Raw genomic sequence first — 23,064 nt, 5'->3', positions numbered from 1 at the left:
AGAGTTGCAAGGGGGGTGTGTTTTGTCCTCAGCCATTTTGTATGTTTGAGTCTTCTTGTAGTTTGGGAAGCTGAATTTTATTCAAAAGAATCTTCACAAGCTCTTCAGCTCAGAACTGGGCGTCCAATCAGGCTGAGAGTAAACGTGTTTTGTTTTTTTTTTTTCCCTCCTCTTTGTTAAGCTCTCTTTGAGAGGTAACAGAGCATCAAGGTTTTGATGCTACAGCTCAGCTTGTTGGTAATTCTCTCCATGCTTTGGAGTGATATCCTAGGGGTGAGTCAGAAATTAACTGTCCTGTGCTCAGACTTAACCCCCACATTGTATAGACAAGCCTTTGTTACTGGACCAGCTTCGTACTCACTAATGATGGCTGATCACAGCTGAATCTTAGTGACAGCTTGGCTCAGGTGAAAACTATTTTCCCCTCCCCTTCCTCTTTTCCATACAAGTCTTAGCACCCCCACACCCAAAACACACACACCACAAGATGCTTTTAGGATATTGTACTACTTTAAACAATACAGCTGAATGTTGCCATGTTTCCCTTTTTAAGCATCTAGCTTTCCATAAGTCCTTTGACTTCTTAATGGTTTGATGCTCTAACAAAATGCTCTCTGTACTTTATCCAAGTGTTATGTCTTGAAAATAGTATTCATTTTTATAATGTCATATTATCCAATAAGGAATAGAGTATGTTTCTTTTCTCACTTAGCTGGAAACTAAGCAATAGCCTTTCTGCTACAAATTCAATGTAAGGAAGGGCGTTAACCACTTGGGGTGATTATTATGGGTGGGGACTTAGATTGTTTATTAAACGAGCAAAAATGAATTGAGTTTGGGAACATTTATGTTTTCATTCAAAGATTTAATTTTGCGCTTAACACATAAGCACCTAGAAGGGCCAGATTTGTTTGCTCTGTTACTAAACAGTTGTTCAATTTTTAGACCAATATTCTACTCTTTCTGGTTCTTACCTTTCTCATTTGTAAAATAAAGGAATGGGACCAGGTTATCTCTAATGTTCCTTTTAGGTTTGGTTGTCATTCTGTGATATTTTAAAATATTTGAATCAACTGGATTATGGAGAAAACAGAAGATGACTTTTATTTGAATATTTGATATATTCAAAGTGTTGGTATATCTAGTAAATTTAAGTATCTTATGTTACAGTTTCATAAATATTTAGTGTGACTAAGAAGTCATACTTTGTTAAAGCATTGATATGTGATTTCATCTGCAGTATGCTATACCAATGTTGTATTTATTGTATAGAAAGCAACTTTTTTTCAGATTTAACAAGATTAAAAGAGTGCACTAAACAATCCATTTCAACTGTACTAAAAACCGTTTTCTCATTTTTATTTGTTTTGTTGACTAAACAAAACTTAGAAAACCCTTTGAGTTTTTTTTCCTACGTTTTAAACTAATGACTTATCACAAGTGTTTTGGGTTTTCATTTTGTTCCTCATTTAGCTTCATTCCCATTGGTAAACATTGATTCGTTTCTCAGTTTTGAATGAAGCAGAAATTAATGAGGCAGTTTCTGCCTCACAATAACAAGTTAAAATTATAGCACTTTATCATGTCAACACAGCTTTAAACACTAGGAATACCAGTGCTATTAGCACAGTTCCCAAAATAGTGCAGGATGTTTGCTGTTGAAGAAAAATATCACAGGGTGTATTTCTGCGAATGTGATAGAAAATTCTATTCTTCAGTGATACTGATAAAGGTTCAAATTATTTATTTAAAATATTCAAAATTTAAAATATTATTTATTTAAAATATGTAACATTCTCTCCTATGTTTATGTTACCAGTTGAAGTATGTTTTTCCACAGTGTGAATTTACTTCAGGTAGATTTGGTCTGTTTTTAATAATGTTTTCCCTAAATACTTAATCTAGATGAATCTCCCCACCCTCCTTTTATCTGAGGTTTACCTGATGTTTGTGTGGCATTTTATGATTTGTAAGTAGCACTGTCACTGGGCAAAGCCGTTTGCTTTATAATGGAGGCAGCATTTACTTTGAACTTAGGGATTTAGACCGTGAAACTATTTAGCGGGGGGAAGAAAAGAATATTTATGTCATCAGCTGTTAAATTGGCCTTCAAGCTTAGATTATTCATATTAATGTTTAGGAAAGTTAATTGTATTCTATTGACCACCAGAGGGTGCCTAAATTATATCCATAGGGCCAATTTTGGATCTTAGAAATCAAATTTGAAAAACACGTTAAAATCCTTAAGGCCTGAAAATGTTTTCAGTTCTCCTCCATAGTGCTTCTTATAGTAGCAGAAGATAAATCCCACCAAAATTATACTAAAAGGAGAGGTGGCTGTTGGCTGGTTGGGCACCAATTTGTAATTGCATGTTACTGACAAACTGCACATTTCTGAGTGGTACTTGCTTAGTTTTTATTATATCACCTCTAAAGTTATAGAAGGGCTGTGTGTGTGTGAGTGTAGAGGTATAGAGAGAGAGGAAATTGAAATTCAAAAGCAGAATGAAAAGGTTTTCTATCCCTGACCCAGGATAATGGATTTCTTGTTAATTGCTCAGCTTGAAGAGGAAGTTTTAGTGCAGTACATGATGGGATCACAGGTATTACTATGAACTCTAGGTCAGAATCTTCTGAATGTCACATGTCCTATTTGTAAAATTTTGTGGTAGAATTTACTTTGACAAGCCAAAATGACCACTGGTTTTGAGTCACCAGGGAAAAATGGTAAAAGAGTTCTGTTTTTCATTTGTTTTGAATACACGTTTAAAATAATACTTATTTCCCGGTAAATAGTATAGCAGATCTTTTGGAAATTTTTTTGTAGGTTTAAATCAAATACATTTTCTTTTTTTTTAATCAAATACATTTTCAAATACACGCTAGACAAAAGTACAGCGATTATGGCTGCTCTCAAGTAAAAGTTTTTGTTCTGAACTATAATCATGTTATTGTACTTTAAGCCAGCATTTCCATTTGTGTGTATTTTTCTGAGGTCACCAGGCATATCTAATGCAGAGTGTAGCTAAATGTCTATTTGACTTGAGCAGTTGGATTGCTGCCAGATTTTGTTTCCAAGAGGGTATAAGAAGGTTTGGCTACAAATCAATTCTCCCTAACATGGCCATGGTTTTTCCGGTTAATGTGGGTGTCTACAATAAGATGACTTACTCAAGCTGAATACATTGTAAGTTATAAATCAGCAAAATAGCTGTGAACTCTGGGTGAGAATTACCCAGTCTCTAATTAAGCAACAGAGCTGAAAAAGAGGGAAGTGTATTTCCATGATTGAAAACAATCTGGGTTTAAATCTTATCTATCCCTGTGATGGATTTTTCATAAAATTCCTTTGTATATTGTTGTAAAATAGGACTTGTATCAGACATTTAGGACAATGTGCCAATCGGAATTTATCTATCCATCCTTCATCCTATCAACAAATATTTACTGAGTACCTGTGATATACCAGGCATGGTGCTAGATGCTGGCACAGGAGTCAATGATGTATCAAACATGTATCCAGATCTTTGAAATTTTGCAGCTCCTAGGGATAAGACTTATAAATGGAACAATGAAAGAGCCACAAGAGGGGCACAGATTAAATACCCTGGGAATTCAGAAGAAAGATTATATCCAGCTCATGAAATGCATGAAGGCTTCATGAAGAATGAAGCTTTGAGGTATAGATGGGAATCAGGCAACCAGAAAAGAGAAAGGGAGACGTGAGGTTTAGATAAGAGGAAAGAGGTAGGCAATTGTAAGAGAAGAATGGCAGGCAGGGCAGTTTAGCTCCAGCAAGGACTCATGGGAGAGGAGGCTGGACATGCTGGTGGGGGCCATATGTTATAGGATATCCACCTTATACTACACAGGAACACTTCTTAAAACTCCCTTTCCTCTTTTCCTGTCTGAGCCCACATCTATTCTGCAGCCAAGCACCCTCAAACCTCCCAAATTCTCTCCCACCCCTCAGCCTTTATGGCCTTCCTGTGCTCTCCCCATCCCTATTTTCTGTTATGCAAATTGATCTCTGGCTTCTGTTTATTTTCCTTAACTTTTGACTGGTACCTAAATTCTTCACTATATAGGGAATTCAGGAACTGGCCCAGCAAGCAAATAATCTACATCCCTGCCCTCTTGCCTTTCAGTTCTAGTCTTTCTCTGTGCTTTATCTCAATTCTGCACCACACACAAAAAAAAGAAAAAGCACAGAAGGGCTTCCTTGGTGTCTCAGTGGTAAAGGACTACCTGCCAGTGTAGGAGATGTGGGTTTGATCCCTGATCCAGGAAGATTCCACATGCTGCAGAGCAACTAAGGGGGTGTGCCATGATTATAGAGCCAGGGAACCGCAACTACTGACGCCCGCATGCCCTTAGGGCCCATGCTCTTAGAGCCCCCGCAATGAGAAGCCCCCACTGACTGCAATTAGAGAAAAGCCCATGCAGCAACCAAGACCCAGCGCAGCCAATAAATAAATTAAAAATGGTAAAGAAAAAGCATATAAACCTGGCCTTTTCATTCGAAGATGAGACAGTAAGACAAAATTCTAATAAATCTTGTCCAGTGCTTAAAAATGAGTATGCCAGCAACTGTGTGAAATACTTTTTAATATACATTTTCTCATTTGAACCTCACAGAAACCACGTGGGATAGAATCTTGGAATCCAGGACTCCCGATTCAGAACTCCAGTGCTGGGTTACTGGAGCACCTCTCTCTATAAAAAGATTTAGCCACAGACATATTTTGATCATTGGTATATTAATGTACATTGCCAATGCAGGAGATGCAAAAGACGAGGGTTCAAATCCCTGGGTCTGGAAGATTCCCCTGGAGAAGGAAATGGCACCCCACTCCAGTATTCTTGCCTGAAAAATCCCATGGACGGAGGAGTCTGGTGGGCTACAGTCCAAAGAGTCACAAAGAGTCAGACATGACTGAGCGACTAAGCAGACACACAGACATCAGGAGCTCAGATATACAGAGTTGAAACCCAATTGATAAAGCGGACTACAAGTATTTACGAAACACCTATTATGAACGCAATATTTTGCAGTGTTTTTGATAGAAATATTTACATGTGCTTGTGGCAGATCAGATGAAAGCAACATCATCGAACAAGTGTGGGTGTGCTAAGTTCACTTCAGTCATGTCTGACTCTTTGCGACCCCATGGACTGCAGCCCACCAGGCTCCTCCGTCCATGGGATTCTCCAGGCAAGAGTACTAGAGTGGGTTGCCGTGCTCTTCTCCAGGAGGTCTTCCCCAACCAGGAATTGGACCCAGGTCTTCTGCATTGCAGGAAGATTCTTTACCCCCTGAGCCAAGTGGGGTTAGGGGCTTCCCTGGTGGCTCAGAGGTTAAAGCATCTGCCTGCAATGTGGGAGACCTGGGTTCGATCCCTGGATCGGGAAGATCCCCTGGAGAAGGAAATGGCAACCCACTCCAGTACTCTTGCCTGGAGAATCCCATGGACGGAGGAGCCTGGTGGGCTACAGTCCATGGGGTCGCAAAGAGTCGGACATGACTGACCAAGCGACTTAACTAACTGAGTGGGGTTAAATTTTTTTTAAATGCTGGAGGTGGCTGGTCTTGTAGCTCTTGCCATCACATCTCTCAGGATAATGGTGACTAGAGGGGAGACAGCTGGCTAAGCAGGAGAGAGAGGAAGGGGAAGAGGTCCTTAGAAGTTGCTTGTCATGGGGCCATTAGTCCCACCATCGTGCCCAGACAATGCTCACCCAGCAATTGCAAGGAGTCAAAATTTAATAAGTTCTTCAGTAGATGAAATTTATTTTACTGACAAGATTTAAAAATTCCAACCTGAGATGGAATAACTAACTTCCTGTTGAGTGTAGAGTGTAGCAATGAGTGACTTTTCTGGGCTTGGGTTAGCTGATTCCTAGGCTTTAAAAACATGGGACGTGCCCAGTACCTTTTAAGCTGTTGAGGGAAACCGGCTGTCTTAGGGTATGTCTTCCTGTGTTTCCTGTGTTTCTTCTGAGGAACAATGCAAATTGAAAAGAGATAACCTCCAGAGACAGGGTAAAATAAAGTGCTAGTTTTAACAAAGAGAAGAAAATATCCAGAAAGAGCAAGAGCTCTCATATCCGGTCTTCACTCAGCCTGGCCCTGCCTCTGTGTTCTCCACCCCTTGCCAGTCTCCAGCACTAAGATTAGTTCATCCCTCTAATTTCAGTCAGTCTTCACTGAGTCCCAAAAGGCTTTCCTCCCAAAACTGTGATGGGAAATACTAGATTTTGTACCGTTCAACCTGCATTTTATCCCATTATTTAATGTAACAAAATGGCTAATTGATTTCTCTAGCTGCTTTTTCCTTTTTTTTTTTTAACAATATAATCTCCTTCAGGGAAGAGTGATGTTGGCTGCCTTGCTGTAATCAGGGTCAGACATCTCTTAGAGTGAGAGGGTCAGGTTGGATGGTGTGCACATTCCCCACGATGTAGACCCTCAGGACCTAGAATCTGTCCCCTTCTTTTTCTTCCCCCAAACTTGGGAGTTAGAATTTAATTTAATTGAAAATATTTAATGCCAGTTCTTCTTTAGGCCCTCCCATTAATTTTCAAGCCTGTGCATCCCTTGGCAGTATAGGGATATGCTAATACAGATACTTTGTTAAAGCAGAACCTGTGTATACACATATATACACACATATACATGTATTGATATATATAGACATATATGTGTTATATATGGAAAAGGAAATGGCAACCCACTCCAGTGCTCTTGCCTGGAGAATCCCAGGGACGGGGGAGCCTGGTGGGCTGCTGTCTGTGGGGTTGCACAGAGTTGGACACGACTGAAGCAACTTAGCAGCAGCAGCAGACATATATGTGTTATATATAGTGTTAAAATATATAATATGTTAAATACAAAATGGTAATACATATAATGATATATTGATACAACATAGACATATAATGAAATTGTTCAGCTAAAGTCCCAAAACAGTCATTTAAACTGAAATTCTTTATGAAGTCACCCCAACCAGAAGTAATAATTCTTTTAACTCCCAGAGAACTCATGCTTTAAGTTCAAGTGTGGGTCTAAAATCACTCTACCTTTTTAATAATTATTTGAGTATATATATATATATATATATATATATATATATGAAAATATATAAAATATGTGAGGTAGGGTGAGGTGTTAGTCACTCAGTCATGTCCAACTCTTTGTGACTGCATGGACTATAGGCCACCAGGCTCCTCTGTCCATGTAATTCTCCAGGCAAGAATACTGGAGTGGGTTGCCATGCCCTTCTCCAGGGGACCTTCCCGACCCAGGGATTGAGCACAGGTCTCCTACATTGCAGGCAGATTCTTCACCACTGAGCCACCCGGGAAGCCCCATTAAATATGTACTTGTGTGTGTGTGTGTGTATATATATTTGTAAGTAATACACAGACAGACAGACACACATATTCTACCTCTCTACCCACTGGATCCTTAGCTTAAAGTAGGGTTCTGTTGTGTTTTTCTTTATATTCCCCGGCACATAGATGCTCAGCAAAAGTCAGTTGCATATATTAATGTAAAATAAAAGCTAATTCAGTGATTTCTAATAGTCTGTCTCCATGATGAACCGCCCAGTGTGGAGCATGCTAGGATATTGATAACCTTCTGGTTGATGGTTTACATTGCCCTGCTCCACCCTGTATTTTGGCAAAAGCAAGTGGAAGGTTTTGTTTAAAGTTTGCACTTACAACTTGGACTCATGATAGAGGATTAAGGAGCACCAGGATGTCAGAAGATTACTTGTAACTGCTGAATATTTGGCCTTTCCATGTTTCATTTCTGTGCAATTCAGTGCAATAAGCTTTGCAAAGTCAAGCTGGTCTTTCACACCAGTTCTCAGAAAATCTCATCTTATATGAAGTCTTTCTATGCCCTATACCTGGTGGCTCTTTTTGTACAGAGGACCAGAGCCAGATACCTATGTTTTCCTTTTAAAAAATATTTCAATTACAAAAATGTTATTTTTCTACACATAGCAATTACAAAGATATATATGCAAAAAGAAAAAGAGGAAAGAGAAACCACTGTTAATTCCACTAGCAAAAAATAGCTACAGTTAACATTTTAGTTTCTATCCTTTGAAAAATTTTTTCTCTGGCTTTACAGATGTGGCGGGCTTCCCTGATAGCTCAGTTGGTAAAGAATCTGGTTGCAATGCAGGAGAACCCAGTTTGATTCCTGGGTTGGGAAGATTTGCTAGACAAGGGATAGGCTATCCACTCCAGTATCCTTGGGCTTCCCTTGTGGTTCAGCTGGTAAAGAATCCGCCTGCAATGCGGGAGACCTGGGTTTGATCCCTGAGTTGGGAAGATCCCCTGGAGAAGGGATAGGCTACCCACTCCAGTATTCTGGCCTGAAGAATTCCATAGTCAGTCCATGGAGTCGCAGAGTCAGACATGACTGAGAGACTTTCACTTTCATTTATAGATGTGGCACATGAAAGCATGGATTTCCCCCTTTCTCTGTCCTTGAATCCCAGAGATTATAGCCTGTTAGTACTGTGAGACTTTACCCTCTACCATAGTTATTTGGTAGGTCTGTGGATGAACACCGCCCCGAGCTGGGTCATTCAGAATTTCTCTGTCTCTGAGGATGAAGCTAAATGTTTAAATTAGGGGCTGTTGGAAATCATCTTTGACTGTGAGGAACAAGAAACAGAAAACAATCCAGTGTGAAAGAGTTGAATTAAAAAATAAGAAAGAAGCCCTGACAGCATTAAAGAATCTAGCTCAATTATTCTTCGTCTTGGAAGAACACACACTGTAAGTTCTGTAGGTGGAGTAGATGTTGGGGTGTCCTACCCATATCCTCCCCATCAGGAGTGAAGTATCCATTCCCCCAGAGGCCAGGAATGTCTGTTGCTGATGGCTCACAGCTGAGTTGATCCCAGGACCTGCCCTTGGACTGAAAGAGCTGCTTGGACTAATGTCCCACACCTTCTCCACATAGGGGCAGCCTACATCCGATGATTGGTCGATATGTGGGTATAAAGGCCTGGGCTCCTTGCCTCAATATTGGGCAACTCCGAAGCTCTCCATGGCATTGATTATAACATCTCAATTTAACCTTGCCCTCTGTCCAGTTCTCCTTTCTTCACTCTCTTACAGTTACGGATTTAAAGAGGGTCATCTGTTAAACTTTCTGCATGCAAATCCCTATCTCCATGTTTCCTGGGGAGCGAGACTAAAGACAGTGGGAGTGGCAGAGATACCTAAACACTCCACATAATGCATTCTCCCTTTTACCCTTGTTATAAATTGTTCCACCATTATTATTATTTGGCCTAGAACAAGTGGTTTCTTGGTTTTTGCAACAAAAAAGGTTCTAACTAGTATATTATTTCCTTATGATACATTTCTGGAAGTAAAGTCAATGTTATACTAGAGATACAGATTTGTAAGAATTTTGATTCCTAATTGCCACATCATCCTTCAGAAACTTGTACCACTTTACATTCTCATCAGTAGTTCAAGGAAGCAATCTTCCCAGATGCTGCACAACACTGATGTTATTCTCTTTTTATTCATTTATTCAACAGTTGTTTATAGAGTGGCTGCTGTGTGCCTGCCTATGTACTGTGGGCTGGGGATAAATCACTGCCTTCATGAAGCTCGCATTCTAGGTATGAAAAGATAGCCAATTAACAATTAAGTGAGAAAGCTTTATACTACAAAGTGGTTAAATACTATAGAGACACATAAAACAGGAGGAAGAGGCAGGGTGTCCATTTCAAGCACAGTGGTCGGGGAAGACATCCAATGAGATGGTGACTTTTCAGCAAAGGCTTGGAGATTTCTAGGGAAAGAGCATTTTTGGCAGAGGGAGCAGCAAGTTCTGGAGGTTGGATAACGCACGTTCATTCAAACATCAACCAGGCCAGAGACTGGAGCAGGGAAGTTGGGCGAGGCAAAGGGAGGAGCGAGAGGAGAGGTGGTTTCTGAGGAAATGGGGGCTCCTTCATTGCCCCAGGGATTGTGGCTTTCTCTAGACAAGATGGAGAGATTGGAGCACAGGAGTGACATGTTCCAACTTATAATTCAAAAGATGCCCTCTGCACCACAGCTGAAGGGAAGTCTGCGTGCTGCAATGGAAGATCCCTAGTGTCGCAACTAAGACCCAATGCAGGCAAAAATAAATAAGTGAAATATTTTTTAGAAAAGGCACCTTCTGGCTGCTGTGTTAAAGAAAGACTCCAGCAACCACCTCTACCCACCATCCTCAGGGAATATGGTACAGGACCCCCAGTGAACGCCTAAAACTGTGGATAGTACTGAATCCTAAATATACTGTGTTTTCTTCTATCCATATATACCTGGGATAAAATTTAATTCATAAATTAGGCATACTCAGAGATTAATACCAATCATAAACTAGAAAAATGATAAAAATGTACGCTAGCAAAGTTATGTGAATGAGGTATACATCCCCAAATATCTTACCCCATGAATGAATTCAATGCCTTTCCCATCTTAACCAAGCACTGATCATGCACTGTGGCTGTAATTTTGCCGTTTGAGGTGAGGCTTATGCGAAACTAGCATAATTCTTTTTTTCCTTCTTACCAGAGATCTTAGCAACCTCAGTATACAACTTTTTTCTTTCTTTTAAGTTGAGAACTTTCACCCTTTCACTTAAAGAAAGTGGGAGGCCAGTCAGGAGACTTTGCCTAACTGCTGGACCAAAAACAGTATTTCATTGCAGTTTCTTTTGGACTTGAAGATTTTACATATAAGGTGATTGTTTTTATTTCTTTTATTGGAAATGGCCTATTTTTAAGATCTTTGCTGATGCTTCTATTAGCATAGTACCTTTTGTTATGGTTTTCAGTGATATCAAGAATGTAGCTCTTTGTATATACGTGTAGTTCTAGGCCCAGAGTTATTCTTTTCTTTAAGCCTGTTTGTGTTTTTTTTTTTTGTTTTTTGTTTCTGTTTGTGTTTTTTTAAGAGAGAGAAATTTTTAATTTTTATGAGGACAGATTTAAAAATAACTTTTCTTTTAGGGACTCTGCTTGTGATATAATATTAGAAGTATTGTGCCAAGATTATTGCTTCAGCCTGCTGCTGCTGCTGCTAAGTTGCATCAGTCGTGTCCAACTCTTCGTGACCCCATGAACTGCACCCCACCAGGCTCCCCTGTCCCTGGGATTCTCCAGGCAAGAACACTGGAGTGGGTTGTCATTTTCTTCTCCAGTGCAGGAAAGTGAAAAGTGAAAAATGAAAGTGAAGTCGCTCAGTCGCGTCCGACTCTTAGCAACCCCATGGACTGCAGCCTACCAGGCTCCTCCATCCATGGGATTTTCCAGGCAAGAGTACTGGAGTGGGGTGCCATTGCCTTCTCCATGCTTCAGCCTAGGCTTTTTTATTTGAAAGCACAGGGAGCTGGCTTAATTGAAGGAAAACTCAATGCAATATTTGTGATTTAAACTGGAACCTGGAGGTAGGAGATTTAACAAGGCTACATGAGATTCTGGAACTGGAAACTAAAACCTTACCTGTCACCAAAGCATCATTTCCATTTCTCTGAGTTTTCCTGTTCTCTGCTCTCTGCCGGTCTCTAAGCATCTGCTTCATTCTTCTCTGAGAAATGGTTTATCCACACTGTGGCCACCCAAGTTTGAGCACCACTGACATGTAGACTAGTATCTCTGTGCTCCAGTTTCAACTCATAGGAAAGAGAAGCTAATTCACACAGTCGCTTCAGTAGTAGATGGGTCTATCTCCCTACCCCCACTGCCGCATGACAAAAAGCCATGTCCAGGGAATGGTGGAGTCACCAGCTGCACGGGGTTCTCCTGAGGCAGGCACATGGAGAAGGGGCATTCTCAAATGGGAAATAGGGATACCACGAAAGAAGTATAATCCACATTCATCCAAATTTCATTCTTCTACTTTCACAGTTTAAAATTCTCCATACATCCGAAATCAATTTTTATGGAAGATATACTTTAGAAATATCACTTTATTTTATATTTTGTTGCAAAAGATTAGCCAGTTGTCCCCAAATTTTGATAGAAAAGGTGAATTTGTATCAGAAACACTATTGATATGAGCCAGATGTCTTATATCTTGAATTGCTTAAAGTAATTTGACTATTGCTATTTAAATATTATTTATCTAATTGTTTGAAATTCCTCTTGGTATATCAGTGTCAATTATGCCTTAGAGAGCCCCTTGGACTGCAAGGAGATCCAACCAGTCCATTCTGAAGGAGATCAGCCCTGGGATTTCTTTGGAAGGAATGATGCTAAAGCTGAAACTCCACTACTTTGGCCAGCTCATGCAAAGAGTTGACTCATTGGAAAAGACTCTGATGCTGGGAGGGATTAGGGGCAGGAGGAGAAGGGGACGACAGAGGATGAGATGGCTGGATGGCATCACTGACTCGATGGACGTGAGTCTGAGTGAACTCTGGGAGTTGGTGAGGGACAGGGAGGCCTGGTGTGCTGCAATTCATGGGGTCACAAAGAGTTGGACACGACTGAGCAACTGAACTGAACTGAACTGATATGCTTTGTGCTCAGTTATGTCCAACTCTGTGACCCCATGGACTGTAACCTGCCAGGCTCCTCTGTTGATGGGATTTACCAGGCAAGAATACTGGAATGGATTCTCATTTCCTTCTCCCAGGGATCTTCCCAACCCAGGGATTGAACCCGTGTCTCCTATGTCTCCTGCATTGCGGGCAGATTCTTGAGCCTGCAGAGCTCAACCTGCTGAGCCATCAGGAAAGCCCTTTATATGTTTGTTTTGTTGTTGTTGTTTCTTACCAATTAAAAAAAAAGCCAAAGAATAGAATCAGACCAACGTGATTACCTTATGGTTGAATGACACAAGAAAGATGGGAGCTTTTCCGGTAAGTGGCCTGAGGTGACCCCTAAAAATGGTGCGCTATTCACTTGACCCAGAAAACCCCACAAAATCATGCAAATCAAGAGGTTCAAATCTTCGTGTTCACTTTAAGAACGCTCGTGAAACTGCCCAGGCCATAAAGGGTATGCATATCTGAAAAGCCACCAAGTATCTGAAGATGTCACTTTAAAGAAGCAGTGCGTGCCATTCCGTTGTTACAATGGTGGAGTTGGTAGGTGTGCACAGGCCAAACGGTGGGGCTGGACGCAGGGTCGGTGGCCCAAAAAGAGTGCTGAATTTTTACTACACATGCTCAAAAATGCAGAGAGTAATGCTGAACTTAAGGGCTTAGATGTAGATTCTCTGGTCATTGAGCACATCCAAGTGAACCAAGCCCCCAAGATGTGGTGCAGGACTTACAGAGCTCACGGTCGGATCAACCCCTACATGAGCTCTCCCTGCCACATTGAGATGATCCTTACTGAAAAAGAACAGATTGTTCCTAAACCAGAAGAGGAGACTGCACAGAAGAAAAAGGTATCCCAGAAGAAACTGAAGAAACAAAAACTTATGGCCCGGGAATAAATGCTGCAAAAAATAAATGCAAATAAAAGTGGAAAAAAGAAAAAAAGAAAGATGGGAGTCACCGCCAGCCCACCATGTTTGAGGGATTCTCTTATAGATCTTGGTGGAAAGACAATTGAATTCACCACAGAGAAGCAGTTACAGCGGGAAGTGGTAGGGAAGATGCTGTCAGTTAATCTCATGCTACTGGGATCCCTTAAGGTGCCCTAGCTCTTCTTGCTGGTGAGCCTCATTCTTCCATTCACTTTACGATTCTAAAAGCCACCCCATGCCATTTAGGACATTTCCTTTGCCTTTGGGGTAGACAGGAGGGGCATCGTATTGCTTGTAACCAAAGACCTTCATCTGCTAAAGGTGGCTATCGTTTACCTCTGCCTGGTGGGCCACTCCTAATCTTCTATAGAAAACAAATCCCACCCATCCTCTAACCACTTGGCCTCTAGATCCTAACGCGTCTAAATCAAGATCTACTCCTCTTACACTTTGGATATAATAGACCCCTCCTTTTTGGCTGGCCTGAGCCAAGTTTCTGTCACTTACATCTGAAATCACCCTGCACCCAAGCCCCTCTCATCTGGCTGTATATGCGTATCAAGTGCCAAGCATAAGACTTGGAAGGCAGCAAGTACTGGTCAGTAAATAAACTACTATGCTCTTAAAATAATAGACAATTTTATAAATCTGTAGATGACAGAGAAGTGGAAATGTTGCTTGGAGCAGCATAGTGGATAAGCCTACCTCTCCTGAAGTCAGACTACCTGGCTGTGAATCCCAGCTCTGTATATGAATATCAACTCTGTGATCTTGGGCAAGTTATTAATGTCTCTGTGTCTTAGCTTCTTCAACCCTAAAGTGTGGATGACAATAGGATATATCTCATAAAGTGGTTGGACTTCCCTGGTAGACCAGACAGTAAAGAATCTGTCTACAATGCAGGAGACCGGGTTCAATACCTGTGTCAGTATGACCCCCTGGGGAAGGGAATGGCAACCCACTCCAGTATTCTTGCCTGGAAAATCCCATAGATGACTGAGTGACTAACACAACCGCAACCATAAAGTGGTTATGAGGATTAAGTTCATTAATTTACAAAAAACATTTAAACAATGCCTGATACATGCAAGTGTTCTAAAAATGGTTTTGCTTTGATGCTGATCATTTTTTGAATGATAGGGTCAGGAATGAAAAAGAGTTCAATGTTCTCTCAAGGATTAGTATGCTCAAATCTTGGTTACTAGTTGCAGAATCTTAGATGAAATGCCTACTTTCCCTGAGAATCCATTTTTTCACTATTAAACTGGCACATATAAGGTCCCATGTGTGTGTGTGAGCTAACTCGCTTCAGTCATGTCTGACTCTTTGCAACCCCATGGACTGTAGCCTACCTGGCTCCTCTGTCCATGGATTCTCCAGGCAAGAATACTGGAGTTGCCATTTCCTCCTCGAGGGGATCTTCCTAACCAAGGATCGAACCCCGGTCTCCTGCATTGCAGGCAGCTTCTTTACTGCCTGAGCCACCAAGGAAGCCCCATAAAGTCCTATATTGGGGCTCAAATAATGAAACACAGGTGGTTTAATAGAAGTTCATGTAATAAGGACCTTGAGTTTGGGGAGAGACATGGGGTTAGCTGACCACAAGCTCATTTTCAGCTAATACAATGTCAAGGCTGTCTTAAAACTTTCAGAAGTCAGACAGGTTGCAAACAGTAGTGTCAATTAATAAAGATTACAGTGCTTGGGTCTTCGCTCAGTGTTCAAGTACAGATTCAGCACTTCGATAGGCTGGAGAGTGTCTGGTAGAGAGCTAGACAGAGTGAGGGATATTTCAATCAGGTAATTTGAAGAACAATTGAGAGCCTTTAAAATGCTTGTTCTGAATAACAGGAGTCGAAGAGAAAATGACATGAAAGGTACTCAAAACTTTGTCCTGTGGCGGAGGGATGGCACTTACCTGACATTCTCCAGAAGTCCTGGGGGGAAGGCCCTCATGACAGACCCCAGCTCAACGTGAGTACATGCTCTTTACCATGGAGAAGGCGATGGCACCCCACTCCAGTACTCTTGCCTGGAAAATTCCATGGGCAGAGGAGCCTGGTAGGCTGCAGTCCATGGGGTCACGAAGAGTCGGGACATACGACTGAGCAACTTCACTTTCACTTTTCACTTTCCTGCGTTGGAGAAGGCAATGGCAACCCACTTTAGTGTTCTTGCCTGGAGAATCCCAGGGACGGTGGAGCCTGGTGGGCTGCCGTCTATGGGGTTGTACAGAGTTGGACACGACTGAAGCGACTTAGCAGCAGCAGCTCTTTACCAACTAGAGCTGTTTAATGATGGAGAGGGCTGCCTTGGAAAGCCACAAGCCCCTGACCCTGAGAGGAAGTAGGTGAACCTGAGTTTGTGTGTGAGTGTGTTAGCTGCCCAGTTGTGTCCTCCTCTTTGGACCCCCATGGACTGTAGCCCCCCAGGCTCCTCTGTCCATGGAATTCTCCAGGCAAGAATACTGGAGTGGGTTGCCATTTCCTTCTCCAGAACCTGAGCTTAGGGACATATTAACAAAGAACCTGAAATGTAGGAAGGATGGGTCATTCATCACTTCTCTGTTTCATTTCACATTCTGAAAAAACATTCCTTTATTTTTGTTTTTTAGATTTAAAAGAGGTCAACTTAAACACTTGACTGATGGGTTGCAACTTTTGAAAAGTAGGAGCAGCTGCATATAAGGGTTGCCTTTTGCGCTAAGGGGAGTGGAAAGAGTCATGATTGCCTCCCAGGGCAGAATGGCAGCTGGTCCTGTCTTCAGGATCGTGCCAAGTGGTTAGCATTGAATCTGCTTTCACTACTGCTGACACTCGTGCCCACAGCCTTGGAATGACCCAGAGGAAGTCCCACCCCAGTGTGATGATAAGATGAAGCCTTATGAATCCATCTGAGTGTAACATCTCATTTTGATCACTTCCCTCTCAGCCCAGAAGGCTTGGAAGAGAGTCGATAGTGCAAATCCTGTTTGCAAGTGCATTTCTTTCTAAAGAAAGAGTTGCCAGAATGTTTGCTCACAGAACAGCCACTGGCTAGCAGAACTCACACTACATAATCACAAGGGATTAACATGAATCATGAGGGTCAGAATCATTCCACACTAAAAGTGGATGGTTTACTTTTTCTTAAAAAAACAAAAAACAAAAACCACCTTCCCTCCATATCCAAACACTGCTCTACCTGCATGCTGCCTTTTAAGAAAAAAAAAATATATAGAAATACTATTGTTTAAAAATCTATTTCTTGTGCACTGTAGATTCAAACAGCACTGAGAAACAGCCCATGGACATTTTGATATTTATGCGTTTGATATATATGTGTGTGTGTGTGTGTGTGTGTGTGTGTGTGTGTGTGTGTGTAGGAAGAAATGTAAATATCTTATACAGAAACTCTTAACTACAGCTGGTTATCCAAATAGAGGCAGCAAGAGGTGTCAATCAGTGAATCATTTGAACTCCTTGAATCCCTATTGCTGCTTTCCCTGGAATATAAAATTTATATTTTAAGGCAGGACAAGAAAACAATTAAACACAGAATTCTCTCTGTTTGTTTGGGCCTTTTCCCTCCTGAATGTGCAGTATGTACCTGCATTACACATTAACCAGAGCTCCTCAAAGATGGGAGTGCCTGCTCAACCATAAAAACCAATTTTTTTCTTTGTTCTGAGGCTAGCAATGTAACTTCTTAAAATAATAGTGTTCTTCCCCAGCACTGTAGGGGGTCATGGTGACTTGCTGCCCACTTTGTACAAGCTTACCTGGACTATGTAAGCTTGGTGACCTTTATGTAAAATATCAGTGTGTCATTTTGATATATGACCTTTGTCTCAAAAATGTATATGACTATGCCTTCTAACAGTTGGGATAGTTCTTGTAGCTTTCTGAGAATCTGTTTCTAGGGTTATAATCCTCCATTTGGCTCGAATAAAATTCTCTTTTTTATTCTTGATAGTTAACAAGAATTTTCAACAGGAGTTTCTTTTCTAATGATAAAAGGAATATATAATAATTGTTTAAAAATCTGGAATATATGGGAAATTATGAAAAATTTCTAGGTTCAGAAAAGTGAATATAAAAAAAATGCACATTTTAGGTGATTGGTGTCACATAAAATGTGCTTAGCTGTCCTTAATCACAATACTTCTGACACCAGATGTGTTGGATGCTTCTTTTTACACTAACCTATTCTTCTTATTCTCCAGACACCAACTGGGTGTCCTACAGTTCAATTCTAACCCTAACTACCCAGAGCTGTTTTTCAGATTCTACAGGACTACCCAGTCAAAAGTCTCCGACTGTCTGTCAGCTGTATTTTGACTAACTAGCTGGCTATTAGTAGGGAGTTCTCATGACCTCCCTCCTCATTCAATAATTTGGTAGAATGGTTCACAGAACTCAGGGAAGCACTTCACTTACTATTACTGGTTTATTATAAGGATACAACTTGAGAACAGCCAAACAGAAGAAATGTATAGGGCAAAGCATGACATGCCTTCTCTGGGCAGGCCACCCTCCTAGCACTTCACTGTTCTCATCCACCAGGAAGCTCTCCAGATCCATGGTTTAGGGGTTTTGTGGAGGTTTGATTACTTAGGCATGACTGGTGAAATCATTAGTCATTGGTGATTGAGCTCAGTCTCCAGTCAGGGGTGGGAAGTTTGGTGGAATGCAAAGTTCCACCCTTCTACTCATGCCTTGGAGACCAGCTCCATCCAGAAGCCATCTAGGTGCCTCCAGGTACCAGTCATCTCACGTGCATACAAAAGATATTTATCACTCCCCAGAGTTTCCAAGGGTTTGAGGAACTGTGTGTCAGAAACTGGGAACAAAGACGAAATATATGTATTTCTTGTTATGCCGCAGTGCTCTATTTTAAAATGTTTAAAAGGCTGTATCAAAGGGTTCTCTGGGCCAGGCAACTGAATGCCAGAATTGAAAGACCACCAGCTAAGTATCTGGCTGATTCATTTTCATCAAAACTGTTGTGGTTAAAACTTCCTTCTTTGTATGGTTAGCTAACACTTACTGGCAATCCCTGAGCCCGGGTTGGGGCGGTGTTCTCTAAGTGTGGTCTTGAAGAACAGCATAAGCATCTTCTGGGAACTTGTTAAGAGATGCAGATTCTCAGCCCACCTCACACCTACTGAATCAGAAACTCTGGGGTGGGGGCCAGCAATCTGTGTTATAACAAGCCCTCCAGGTGATTCTGATGTGTGTTAAAGCCTGAGAACCACTGCCTGGGGTGCTCCCATCCCGCAGTGGGGAATTGGCTCCAAATGAGTCACACTCTCAAGTCCAATCACATACGTATCTGGATCTGTGTGGCAATTACACAGGGACATAAATCCATAAAAACTCTTCACGCTCTACACTTACTATCAGTGGATTTAATCAGGCCTACTTTGTTTTGTATTTTGGGGGCTTTTTGTCTTGTTCTGTTTTTATCACAGTCAAATTGTATTTTTAAGAAGGCTGATTGGGGCTGGGCTTGTCCCTATGAATTAAGGTGTCAGACCCAGGCATGATGGCCCCAGCAATACTGTCTTCTAGTCAGTGATCACTAGGTGGGCATTCCATGGTATCAACAGCCAAGGAGGCCTATCCCCAAAGGTATTTATTGACATTGTTTAGCAGTGAATTAGTCCCCCAGCAACAATCTAAACTTGTTCTATAGCATCCTGGGTATGTCTCCAAAATGTGGGGCACAGACCCAGGAAGCCCTAAGGTGACACGTGGGAGCAGGTGGGAGGTAGTACTAGTCTTTCAAGCTGGAAAAGGGAAGCTGAAGAAATCTAGGGAGCAGTGATAAAACTCAGCTGATCTGGACTATGTGTGCCAAGACAAGTCTTGGGCAAGAGAGAAGTCATGGCCAAAAAGCCATGAGTCACACAAACAGCGAGAACAGACCTGCTGAGAACAGCCTCTCTTCTGCTGATAGATTCTGGAGGAGCATGAGAAGGCGGGGTGTGGGCGGGGAGCAGATGGGCCAGGAAGGGCCCTGCAGCTCCTAACAGGCGTCTGTCCCCTGTCCTGGTCATCAGGGTGAGGTGCCGACCCCTGAGAGCCACAGAGAGCTCTGCACCCAATCTCGGGACCACACAAATCCTCTGGTCCAGGGCCAAGGTGTCTTGTGAATCCTGAAACGAAAAAAAGCCCAGCTTCCAGTCCCCATCAAGAACCGTCTTCTTGATGAACAGACCTTCCTTCGCTCTTATTTGGGGAACCCATCCTAGACTATGCAGCTGGGCTCACTTCTGTTAATTTCCACACTGCTGGGCAGTGTCAGCCCTGCACAAGTGAAGACTCAAGCGAGAGAAAAGTTGGAGAAAAACTGCTCCACCAGATGGACCCCGAGTCCACGCCTCGCGCTGCGCATGCGCACAGTCTCCTGCCGCTCCCCGCCCCTGCGACTCTCGGGAGTTGCGACTGCGATCCGGGACTCGGGAATTACGCCAAACCTGGAGTTTTCCTTTCAAATGCTCCCTACAAGGTATTGTTCAGTCCGCCCTTGCCCAGTGAAATGAAAACACATTAACAACCATTCCTATCTAAATCAGTGAAGTTTCCCTTCATTTCCCAGACCATTTAAGGTGAGATGCAGGCTTCTGCGTTTCTGGTTCCAGGACCTACTTGGTTTTGTTTCTGATGCTTCGATTGCATAGTTTCACTTTGGGGGGGTGCTCGTTAGTTCCTTTGCCTACTCAGCATCCAAACTTTGTTTCTGTGTTGGGTGAGTCTCCCATTGCATAAGGCTGGGTGGAGAAAGGCCTCCCTCTCAGGGCAGAGGCAGAAGCAGACAGGTAACCTCCTTCCATCTCCTGGGAGTTAGCACGGGCACCTGGGGACCTGAGCTCGGCCGGTCATGCTACCGCCTGCGGCTTTAACTCTTGAGCAACAATGCCAAGACGAAGGGACCACTGAGGAGTTCTTCATTGGGACAGCAGTGCAGTTTGAGTGTCCAGGGGTAGCGGAACCAGTGGCAGCTGCCTGGTTCCATTGTCCTAAAGTGTGATCTTGTCAGCTGACTAGCCCAGGCCAGTTTCTGTTCTCCCTCTCCTCTGTCCACGTCAATGCTTGTGGTCAGCTCTTCTCTTCTGGGAGACTTGGTCTCCTTTCCCCAGATCCCAGGTCAGCAGTCATCGCTACCTCTGCAGGCTCTGCGCCCAGCACCTCCACCCTGCTGTGGGTGGCTGATCCTGGTTGTCAGGGTATCAGGGGCCAGCTTGCCTGGTAACTCCTGCCTGCCTGATGCTTCTCTGCTAAAGCCAGCGTTCAGCCGAGTTTTTGGAGGTTTTATTCCAGGTATGACAGTTTTCAGCTAGTTCAGAGGAGCTTCTCTTTGTGTAAATGTGGCACTTCTGGCCCCACAGGTTGTGCAATAGGGCTGCTCTAACAAATAACCTAGACAGCGTATTAAGAAGCGGAGATATTTCTTTGCCGACAAAGGTCCATTGTCAGGAAACATTTAACAGGAGGCTTCCTGTGTGCTGTTTTGGATCTGTCAGGAATTCTCTGCTCCTTAGCCTCTCCCGGGGGCTGAAGAATCCAGGCATTTCCTTCATTAATTTTTCTATACAGTGAAAAGTATCCTCTTCCTCCTTGTAAACCTTACGGTAAAAGTGATTGTTTACAAATCTCTCTTTAATATGGATTGCCTATGTTTTGTAAGTCTGGAATTTTAACCTTTATCTTTGCTAAGAATAACAACTTTGTAAGACAGTATATATACACACACCACGTTAATTAAAACACCTTTGCTCCATCAGAGCTCTGGTTCCCATGTCTGTCTTTCTCTCTCTCTCTCCTTCTCTCTCTCTTTCTCTCTCTCCCTCCCTCTCTTTTTCAGGCTGATCCCCTGGAGCGCAGAGGCTCTCTGAGTTCACTTTCCTGCCCAGGCTTCTGAGACCCTCGGAGAAGGTGTCTTGCACCTTCACCCCGTTGAGAGGGCGCCTGAGGCCTTCGTGAACAGAGCAAGCCCCGTGCAGGGGCTTTATTGGCTTTCTGTGTAAACCAAGGAATATCAGCCTCTTTCTCTCTTCTTTACTTTCTTATCGGTCGACTCTGGACCACCAGGTTCCAGTCCATTAAAGGACCGCAACAGTCCATTTAGTCACAGCTATGGTTTTTCGATTTGTCATGTATGGATGTGAGAGATGGATCCTAAAGAAGGCTGAGCACCGAAGAATTGATGCTTTTGAACTATGGTGTTGGAGAAGACTCTTGAGAGTCCCTTGGACAGCAAGGAGATCCAACCAGTCAGTCCCAAGGAAATCAACCCTGAATATTCATTGGAAGGACTGATGCTGAAGCTGAAGCTCCAATACTTTGGCCACCTGATGCAAAGAGCTGACTCATGAGAAAAGACCCTGATGCGGGGAAAGCTAGAAGGTGGGAGGAGAAGGGGATGACAGAGAATGAGATGGTTGGATGGCATCACCAACTCAATGGACATGAGTTTCAGTAGGCTCCAGGAGATGGTGCAGGACAGGGAAGCCTGGTGGGCTGCAGTCCATGGGGTCTCAAAGAGTCAGACATGAATGAGTGACTGAACAGTAACAACAAATTACGGCAGACTGGGTAAGGCCCAGTAAGTGTCTTCAGTCCCAGTTCTGGGGGCAGCACTTAGACAAGGTGTGAGCAGCGTTGGTCCCTGCTGGAGGCCCTGCGCGGGACCTGCTCCGCGCGCCTCTCCGGGCTCTGGGCGGCGCGGGACCTGCTCCGTGCTCCTCTCCTGGCTCTGGGCGGCGCGGGACCTGCTCCCTGCTCCTCTCCTGGCTCTGGGCATGGCTGCCTCTTTGTCTTTCCTGGGCTTGTGGCTGCATCACTCTACTCTGGCTCAGCTTCACGAGCCCTCCCTCTCTGTGTCTCTGCATCTTCTCTTTCTCTGTCACTTGTAGAAAGGGAACATTTGGACACAGAGGGAGGCCAACGTGAAAAAGTCACAGGGAGAGACCTGTGTGAACAGAGTGAGCTGGAAGGTGGCCATCTACAAGCCGAGGAGGTGAGGGTGGAGGGGGAGAGCAGGAGAGTGCCATAGAAATCAAGGGACAAAGATCACTTCAGGAAGGAAGGAATGACCGCTGAGGTCAATGCTGCAGAGAGGCCTTAGGTTCCCGGATTCCATCTGGTTAAGGAACAAATGGCAGATAAAGAACTGGGGACAGAAAAGGCAGATAGCCTGTAAAGAAGGAAAACGGGACTGAGGATAGACAGAGGCGGTCACTGAATAAATGTGAGGTTTGTCTGCTTGGAGGATGGGAGAGGAAGAAGGAAATGGCAGCCCACTCCAGTATTCTTGCCTGGAGAATCCATGGACAGAGGAGCCTGCTGGGCTACAGTCTATGGGGTCGCATGGGTCGGACACGACTTAGCGACTAAACCACCACCACCACCGCCAGGATGGGAGAGACAGCCCCTGTAACAAAGCTGGGGATGAGTCTGCAGGGAGGTGCCTGGAGATGGCAGAAAGAGGAACGTTCCAAGAGACATGCCGAGATTCAGATGGAAGCAGTAGCCTCGAGCTCAGATGGGAAGAAGACACCTCTTCTGTCCTCTC

General features: G+C 43.1%; 1 pseudogene; it reads left to right on the top strand.

Moving 5' to 3' along the window:
- The first annotated feature begins 12,919 nt into the window (after positions 1 to 12,919).
- LOC138076707 (large ribosomal subunit protein uL22-like) lies at positions 12,920 to 13,473 on the top strand (annotated as a pseudogene).
- The last annotated feature ends 9,591 nt before the right edge of the window (positions 13,474 to 23,064 follow it).

The sequence above is a fragment of the Capricornis sumatraensis genome, chromosome 3 (genome assembly GCF_032405125.1).
Source record: "Capricornis sumatraensis isolate serow.1 chromosome 3, serow.2, whole genome shotgun sequence".
Lineage (NCBI taxonomy): Eukaryota > Metazoa > Chordata > Mammalia > Artiodactyla > Bovidae > Capricornis > Capricornis sumatraensis.
Note: the sequence above shows the minus strand (reverse complement) of the source record. Positions and strands in the feature narration are given on the sequence as shown.